The sequence below is a fragment of the Rattus norvegicus genome, chromosome X, assembly GCF_036323735.1.
Source record: "Rattus norvegicus strain BN/NHsdMcwi chromosome X, GRCr8, whole genome shotgun sequence".
Classification (NCBI taxonomy): domain Eukaryota; kingdom Metazoa; phylum Chordata; class Mammalia; order Rodentia; family Muridae; genus Rattus; species Rattus norvegicus.
In genome coordinates, this window is record NC_086039.1 from 64,180,175 (window position 1) to 64,189,338 (window position 9,164).

General features: G+C 40.5%; 1 pseudogene; it reads right to left on the bottom strand.

Moving 5' to 3' along the window:
* Nucleotides 1-6,885: 6,885 nt before the first annotated feature.
* On the bottom strand, nucleotides 6,886-7,873 carry Slc25a39-ps4 (solute carrier family 25 member 39, pseudogene 4; annotated as a pseudogene).
* Nucleotides 7,874-9,164: the final 1,291 nt, after the last annotated feature.

The following is a 9,164-nucleotide window of genomic DNA, read 5'->3' on the forward strand; positions in this document are numbered from 1 at the left end:
AAGAGAAAGCTTTTTATTTTAAAAAGTACTATATTGCTATCTAATTTCTTCCATATTGTAACTTTTAATTTATATTCCTAAACTAAAAATACCAGTCAACTATTATTAATTATCAATACCAAGATAATAAAATAGATCAGGTCACTATTTACAAATAAAAGATAATAAATGATACATAAAAGATCAATCTTTCCTTAGAATTAGAGCTAGCCACTCTACAGTGTGCTCTGACTTTAAGACCAGGCTGGACAAAAGTAAAAACAAAATTAAAAGATAATAGAATATTTTAAATACTCAAAATATAAAACAAGATATCTATAGAATGCAAATAACTCTAGATACAGGGGGAACATCTAGTCCATATGTTTTAAAAGCAACATAATATTTAACATGGTTCTATTTATCTAGTTCCTTAATCTGCTACTTTTACTTCATTAGGCCAGAAAGCTTTTTTGATTTAGATGTACTATTTCTATAACTTGTCACATATAAATGCTGTCCAGATGCAGAGAGGAAAAACAGAAGAAATTACAAGCCAAGCCTTGTCATGATGACTAGTGAAGTTGATATGATCCAGGAGTTTCTTCTAAAGACTGTTTCCTGTCTATTCAGATTCATCTATATTAGGTTCTAGGTGTAAAAGTAATTTTTATTTGCCTGATTTGATTGTTGTCTTGGAAGCTTACTGCTGAATAAGCTCACCCTTTCTAGTTCTTTCTGAACTCTGGCTGGCTGGTTCAACTCAGCTGTTCCGGCTCAAACTCCTCTCCAAGGTGACTGATTTAAACTGGCTTCCTCCAGCTTCTTCTGAATTGCTCTGCTTCTGAACATCACCAACCTTCTGGAACTCACGTGAACTCAACTCCACTCAACTGAACTGTACCGAACTGCCTGTAATGTACTATACTGAAGGCAACTCTACTGTACTGTCTTCTCTACTGAACTCTCTTTCTACACTGCTATGCCTTAAGCTGCCTCTCTTTCCTGTGCTGTATCCCGAGAGTTGAGTGTAGTCTATCTTGTCAAATCTTTGATATGTTACTTTGTCTACCTTCAATTAGAAGTCACTTTTAAACATGCCTCCTTGTGTAAACTAATCTTACTTTCATTGTTTGCAGTTAAAGGTGTATACTACGGGCATGTTTATATTCCAGCGAGAGGGAATAGAGGTTTGTGGCATGTCTGCACTCCAGCCATATCACACAGACCTAGAAGGTCTTTGGATGTGATCAGAGTAGCCATGTTGCTGTATTAAAATTGGTCTACACTAGGAATGAGCATTTCTAGCATTGAGACATTAATAATATTTAAAAATTATTTATTATTTTGGCCTCTGCATTCACTATATGATGCTTGGATAACAAGGAGCACTGAGAACTACAGTTCTTAGAAAAAAGACACACCTATATTGTGCATCCTACACAGGTTGACTAGACTTGTAATGATTGTGTCAAGATTGGAATATTGTAGGTCTAGTGTCTACTTACAAATTATTCTGGGCACAGTGAGACTTATGAATTGCTATTGTCATCTTCTGTGTATTCCCTAACATCCTTGTGACCATTAGGTAAAGCCATTGGAATGTAGGAACAAACCCTAGCTTCCACCAAACTCAAAGCAAAGAATGTTCTTAGACAGCATCTGACGACTAAAGACTCTTGAGTTTGCTGTAACGCACCTACCTGATGTGCCCACTAATGTGTTTGAAAAGCAAGTTGATTAACTGCTCTTTGTTCTGTTATTACAAAAATACTACAAAATTATTAGTTTAGAACACACAATATTTGGGGTAACCAAAATCTGTATTCTAGACCATAATCACTCATCCTCGTCTCCAGAATAAAGTATCTTTTATTCCTTTTGAAGTGGGAGCTGTATATTATATTTTAGTCATTCTATAGAGCTTTAAGAGTGAGGAGAATATTTAGTAAGATAATAGTAAAGATATATGTGGAGAATAAATTCAAGAGATATATGCTGTATTGTGACTCTAATAGTAACATCGTGTTACAGAAATTAAAAGAGAAGAAAGATTTTCTGGCATGCCTAAAGCCCTGGGTTTGATCCTCAGCACCTGGGTGTGGCTGGAAATCAATCTTCCAAGTCTTTTTACAAAAAACCAAGAATGTCTGGTGACAAATTTGCTAATGATATGTGTTTCAAAAACTTAAGTTGCAGGAAATATTCAAGCGTTGAGAAATAAAACAATGAATAAATTAGAAGAAAAACCCATGTGCTGCAGAAAAAAAAGTTTTCTGAACTTCTAGGTAAAGAAAGCCAGTACTTTTTGTTATTCAAAGTCGGCTGTGATCTAAGTCTCCAGTAACACACAACCCACCCGAGCCAGCTTGTTTGAGGTTAATATTGTACACAGTACCTCACCAAAGCCTTCCATTTTGAAAATTTCAACCAGAAACTATCAGAGTGACCTCTATATACTTTCAAATTAGATGAGAGTGCTTCAATTTTCTCTAATGGATGTTCTGTCCTTTTTTCCCTGTGGACAATTATCCTGTAGCAGGAAATAAAAATAAAAGATAATGTTTTTCATTAACTAGGAAAGCTATTTTGTGAAAGTTGAGGGTGCAGAAATTAGTCCCCTCTCAACAATACTTTTCAAAAATGTTTCTGGTCATGTCTACTTTCATTTTTCCCTTCTTTGAGGTTTATGAACTTGTACTATTTGTCTTCTGTCATGAAGTTGAAATTTCAATCCAATGTTCTGTATTCAGTAGGCACCCAGAAAATGAGTACTAAGAGCCTGATCCATACTACTCAGAACTGAACCATTATCTAAGTGTGGTTGTGAGGCTCCAAAAATGGGATGATAGAATAATACAACATGACTCCCTGTTGCAAAACACACGAAGTAACTATTTATTCTGTATAGTCACAATGTTATATATTTATAAGACACAGATATTAATGTACTTTTTTAAAATCTAAAAATCTTATGCATTCTCTCATCAGGGTTGGGGAATATTATCTCCTGCTATTTGAGCAACATGATTGGAGAAATTGTCTTTGATCATAATCCGTACGTAAAGATTAGACTAAAAGTCTGGACTTTTTGGAAGAGAACAAAAGAACCTTTGGGCAAAAGTACTCTCATTCTTTCAATCAAGTTCAATGTGCTCAGATAATACTAAAAGCTTTACTAAGAACCAGTCCAAGAAAAAAGTGGCCTTATACTTATTTCAAATCATTAATATTAAAAACAGTAATTGGTCATTTTATTTACTCTGAAGGACTGCACATTCTGTACTTGAAGACCATTTTCAGAAGTCCCATAGTTTCTTCTTCTCCATCAAATTGTTAAAACAATTTTATCTTTTAAAAAATATTAAGAAGCAAGATTCGGGCTTAAAATGTTTACTTGTTACCAGCATCCCTTTGGTGGTCTGTTTTCTACCTATGCACCTTGTTTAATTACAAGCTTATATACTGTCTTGGTATCTCAAACAACTAGGATGTGAACATAATATGCATGTTCCAGGGACAGCCCTTCATTCTAATTTTCTATTAAAACAAAGAAAATAAAGGCTTCCAGAGAGCCATGGTGGTAAAGCTAATAAAGGGAACATTCAGATTAAATCCTAAATGTTGGTCAAACTCCAAGACAATGCTATCATTGTCTGCTATGCTGTGCCCCTAAATCTAATGACCCTAAGAGTTGTATGCTTGTGAACATATTAGTTCTTGACTATTTCAGTTTTGAAGTGAAAAGGACAAGTTATAGTAGAAATGAAGAGTTAGCATGTCCTGAATATCTACAATTTGTGAGTCAACCTATCTATAGAAATTACCAGTATTATTTCATTTTTTAAAGAGGGGACAACGAGAGTTAAAGGGAGCTCTTCAGGTCACACAATAGATGAATGGCAGATGTTCAAATCTATATTTGTCTGCCTCCCCCAACTCAGGTCTCTATACCATATAGGGTTTAAACCACCTTCAACTTAATGGTTTTTTTCCAGGCTCACAGAATAATCACAGACAAGTGCTTCTGATGAGTCTCATCCTCTAGAAGGGAAGAAACAGATACTTCAAAGTAGAAAGCCAAGGTAGGAAGGTAAAAATGACTAAGTCAACAATACACTCTTTCTCAGCTGGCAGATTCTGAAAGTGTTTGGCTTCTATATGAGGCCCAGCATCGTGCTAGCTCATCTCTAACCTTGTGTCTAACCACATCTCCCCATTTACCACCACCATCTTCTTTTTTTAACTTATGTTAATCTAGGTTGGGCAGTGGAAGCAGTATGTCACTGATTTCTCAAAGTAGTCTGAGCCAGACATATTTGAAGTGCACAAAACATTTTGTTCTTCTTTTTATTTGTGAGGACAGCCTGAGAAGCAAAAGCAGAAAACCAAACTGAGCAAATATGATCTAATTTCTGAGTTTTCAAAAAGATTTCTTTTGGGCATATACCCAAAAGATGCTCCAACATACAACAAAGACACATGCTCCACTATGTTCATAGCAACCTTATTTATAATAGCCAGAAGCTGGAAAGAACCCAGATACCCTTCAACAGAGGAATGAATTCAAAATATGTGGCACATCTACACAATGGAGTACTACTCAGATATTAAAAGTAATGACTACATGAAATTCGTAGGCAAATGGATGGAACTAGAAAATACCATCCTGAGTGAGGTAACCCAATCACAGAAAAACATACATGGTATGCACTCATTGATAAGTGGATATTAGCCAAAATGCTCGAATTACCCAAGATACAATCCACAGATCACATGAAGCTCAAGAAGAAAGATGACCAAAGTATGGACACTTCTGTCCTTAGAAGAATGAATAAAATACTCATGGTGGGGGGGGAGTGGGCTGGTTCAGATATAGGAGGAGATGGGGGAGAAGAACAGAGGGTCAGGGATTTGAAAGGAGTTGTGTAGCAGTGGGAGAGTGGGAACTAGGGGTATCCACTAGAAAGTCCCAGATGCCAGGGACCCAAAGGGTTCCCAGGATCCAACAGGGAGGACATTAGCTGAAATATCCAACAAAGGGGAGAGAGAACCTGTAGAAACCATATCCAGTGGACAAGCATGGCCATTGGTTGAGGGATGGGGCCACCACCCACCTCAAAAATATTAATCCAGAATTCCTCCTGTCAAAATGAAATGCAGGGACAGAGTAGAGCAGAGACTGAAGGAAGGGCCATCCAGATACTGCCCCATCTGAGGATCCATCCCACATGCAGCCACCAAACCCAGTCACTATTGGTGATACCAAGAAGTGCTTGCTGACAGGAGCCTGATATGGATGTCTCTTGAGAGGCTCTACCAGAGCCTTACTGATACAGATGAGGATGGTTGCAGCTAACCATTGGATGTGGACCCCAGTGGAGAAGTTAGGGCAAGGACTGAAGGAGCTGAAAGGATTTGGGAGATCATAGGAAGAACAACAATATCAACCAACCAGAACCCCCTCCAGAGCTCCTCGGGACTAAACCACCACCAAAGAGTTTACATGGAGGGAAGCCATGGTTCCAGTTGGATATGTAGCAGAGGATTGCCTCATCAGGCATCACTGGGAGGGGAGGCCCTTGGTCCTGTGGTAGCTCAATGACTCAGGGTAGGGGAATGCTAAGGTGCTGAGGCAGGAGTGGGTGAGCTGGTGGAGTAGCACCCTCATAGAGGCAGGGGGAGGAAGGAGGGGATTAGGGTTTGCGGAGGAAAAACTGGGAATCTCGATAACATTTGAAATGTAAATAAAATAGCCAATAAAATGAAAAATATTTATTTTATATTAAAATTACCTGTATGTGCATATGTTTGTGTGGGCACATGTGAGCACAAGTGACTGTGGAGGCCAGACGAATGTGTTGGATCCCCTGGAGCTAGAGACACAGGTGGTTGTGAGTCACCCCATATGGATGCTGGCAAACAAAATTGGGTACTTTTCAAGAGTAGTAAGCATTCTTAACTGTTGAGCGGTCTTTCCAGCCCAGACTTCATTTTCTTAACCATCATATACTGTATCTTTAGGTGTTAGGTTTGAATACAGCAGGAAAGCTCAATGGAAAAGGCCTAAACCGATGCTAAAGCTGACAATAGAAACAATGTAGCATCTATCTAGACAATTTTTTAAATTTATGTAGCTCTTTCCACATCTATAAATGTAAACTTTCTTAGACGGCACAAATGATATAATTAGCCTCATTTTTTTTAAAGGAAAAAAGTCCAGAACATAGGTAAAATAGCTAGGTTCTGGAGTTTGATTTGAATTCAAGTTCCAACTATGTGATAGTTAGTCTTAGTGGTGGTACCTTGACTGAGTAAAACTCACATAGGAGACATATTACTGGGAAAGTCTGTGAGGTCATTTTCAGGGAGAATTAACTGAAGAGGGGAGATCCATATTCAGAGTAGACATCTTCAAATGAGTGACACACACATAATGAGGTCCAATGAAAAGCAGCATGGACCTGACTGTCTTCTTTAGTTGTTGAATGTGTTTATTGCTTTGCCCTTTGTTGTTCTTTTCTCTCCTCTCCTCTCCTCTCCTCTCCTCTCCTCTCCTCTCCTCTCCTCTCCTCTCCTCTCCTCTCTCTCTCTCTCTCTCTCTCTCTCTCTCTCTCTCTCTCTCTCTCTCTCTGCACTGGAGATCATCATCTTTACACAAGAAACAGACGGCTGGGAATACTGTCTGGCCTGAGCTCCTCTGGGCCAAGCTATAACAAATAGAAGGCATACAAAACGGGGCAATAGTCAGATTTGGTCTTGAACTTAGAGGTGGGAGAGTGGCAGTCCTGGAGAGGGAAACAGCAGGAATCCAAATGAGGACAGCCTGGGTGACTGGCTGGGAGGGAAGGCACTTGGCTCAGTCTCCTGTTCCCACCCGGGCAAGAACCAGTTGCTCCTCAACTTTCAATGGCGTAGAGGCTGCTCCTGGTTGAGCCTCTGGAAGAAGCTTTTGCCAAACTCTTAAATGCTTATCATGATGGTGTAGGAGGGTGCAGCCTTGATGATCCTGGGGAGGAATCCTGGGGATCCTCTCACAGCTTCCACTGCTCCCAGTGACATATGTCATGGTGTCTTCACCACATCCAAGGGTAGGGTAAGGGTGGCAGCCACCATTCCTGAGATGCCACCAGCCACAAAGCTGATGCCCATAGGTCTTTCGGCCTTGGCCCATTCAGCTGGCTCTTCAACAGCTCATAGTTGAACCAGTAGAGGGCTGAGAAGGGTACATCTCGAAGAGATGTGGGAACCCAGCCCAGCCACAGTGAGCGCCAGCCACCCAGAGCCACTGCAGCTTGAACAGAGGCAGCCAGTTTGCAGTATGACACATGCTGAGCCTGCAGCTTGGTCTGCCCAAGATCCAAGGGGCTGACCACTGTCCCGATGCCCATTTGAGCGAGGGCACCAGCCGTAAAGTTCAAAGGTCAAGGATTGACCACATAGGAAGTCATGAGTTGGTCATAAGCAGTGAAATAGATGGCAGTAGCTAGTACAGTCATCACCAGGGTGGCTGGGAGGCTGCTCCACAGCTTCTTGGTGCCCTCATGCTTCACAATCTTCACAAATGCATTCAAGGTGCCAGTGAACCATGTAGGATCCTGAAACCAGGTGGCGCAGTGAGTACCATTTGGGCACAGGTACGGGGGCTCCGGGACACCATTGCAGTATGGGAGGCACGTCCCTGAGGATTATAGAGAGGAGGGTGATTTGGTGTAGGAGAGACTCCAGAATCTGAGGGTAGTTGTCAATTCACTGGCTACCAAGGGTCTATGAGACTGAAGGCAGACCTTCACCACATCCAGGGCGTCATGAAGAGGGAGGTGACCACAGCTCCAGCTCCTGAGGCCACAATTTGCTGAAGGGGACTAATGCCCCCAGGATCCTGGTCATCCATCTTGGAGTTTCAATCCTGGCTCTGGTCTTTGAGACATGCCACGCCAGGGTCTGCAGGGCCCATAGCGGCTCCGTGGCTGGTGCAGGGTCTGCACGTGCCCGCTGTTGTTCTTTTCTTTTTCTCCCTTTTTATGCCCTTCCAATAAGAACTCACTATTAGCAAGGAACTTCAGGACTTCACCACTAGATTGGGACTGCTAAGGCATCCTGCTTTCAGACCTGACCATGTTTATTAGGTTCTTTGCTGCTTTAGTGTGCCAATAGCATTTTAAAAACTACTAATCCCCTATCATGCAAATCTATGTATGTATGTATGTACATATGTGTACATGTATATATGCATGCATGTATGTTGTATATATGTATGCATATATGTGCTTATCACCAGTCTCTGCACACATTCACACAAACTATTTGTTTCGTTTTTCTAGAGAACCTTGCCTAATGTGCCTGACACCAACTGGATCTCAGCACATGGGATAAGGCTAGCAGGTAACAGATCTACTAAATAAAATATCTAAGCCATCAAAGGGCAAACAATGGATTCTATGGAGACAAAGCTATATAATGGATGGTACTAAAAAATAAAATCTCAGTCTTACTAGAGATGAACTCCAAAGTATGTAAAGTAATGTTCCAAAGAGATATACAAGAACACTGGACATGCCTTGAAAGGATGTAAATGTCCTGTCTACTTATGTGTTTATCTTATCATTGCCTAGAGGAAAAGAGGAAAGGAAAAGTGAAATTCCTTCAACGAAAAGAAAGACCTGGGGGTGAAAGAACAACCAAAGCTTAAGTCCTACTTTCAGACTCAGAGTTTCCATTTATATCTTTAACATGTCTAGATAGGTATTAGCCTTTTCTCTTTAAAAAGGGATTAAAAAATATTTTATTGTCTTATTCAAAGAAACTAAGGCTAGATTTTTAACTTTAATTGTAAAAATTCACAGTTGTTTCGATCAAATTCAGCCTGTCTCTACATCTCCTGTGACTCCTCCTATGTCCTAGCCAGCTTCTCACTCCATGTCCTCTGTTTGATTGTAGTCCATTGGGTCCCCTTAGTGTTTCCAGTATATGTATAGGTACAGGGTCTTCCACTGAACTTTGATGAGCTGTGATGGTTTGTATATGCTCAGCCCACAGAGTGACAATTATTAGAAGGTGTGGCCCTATTGGAGTAGGTGTGTCACTGTAGGCATGAGCTTAAGACCCTCACCCTAGTTGCCTGGAAGCCAGTATTCTGCTAGCAGCCTTCAGATGAAGATGTAGAACTCTCAGCTCTGCCTGCA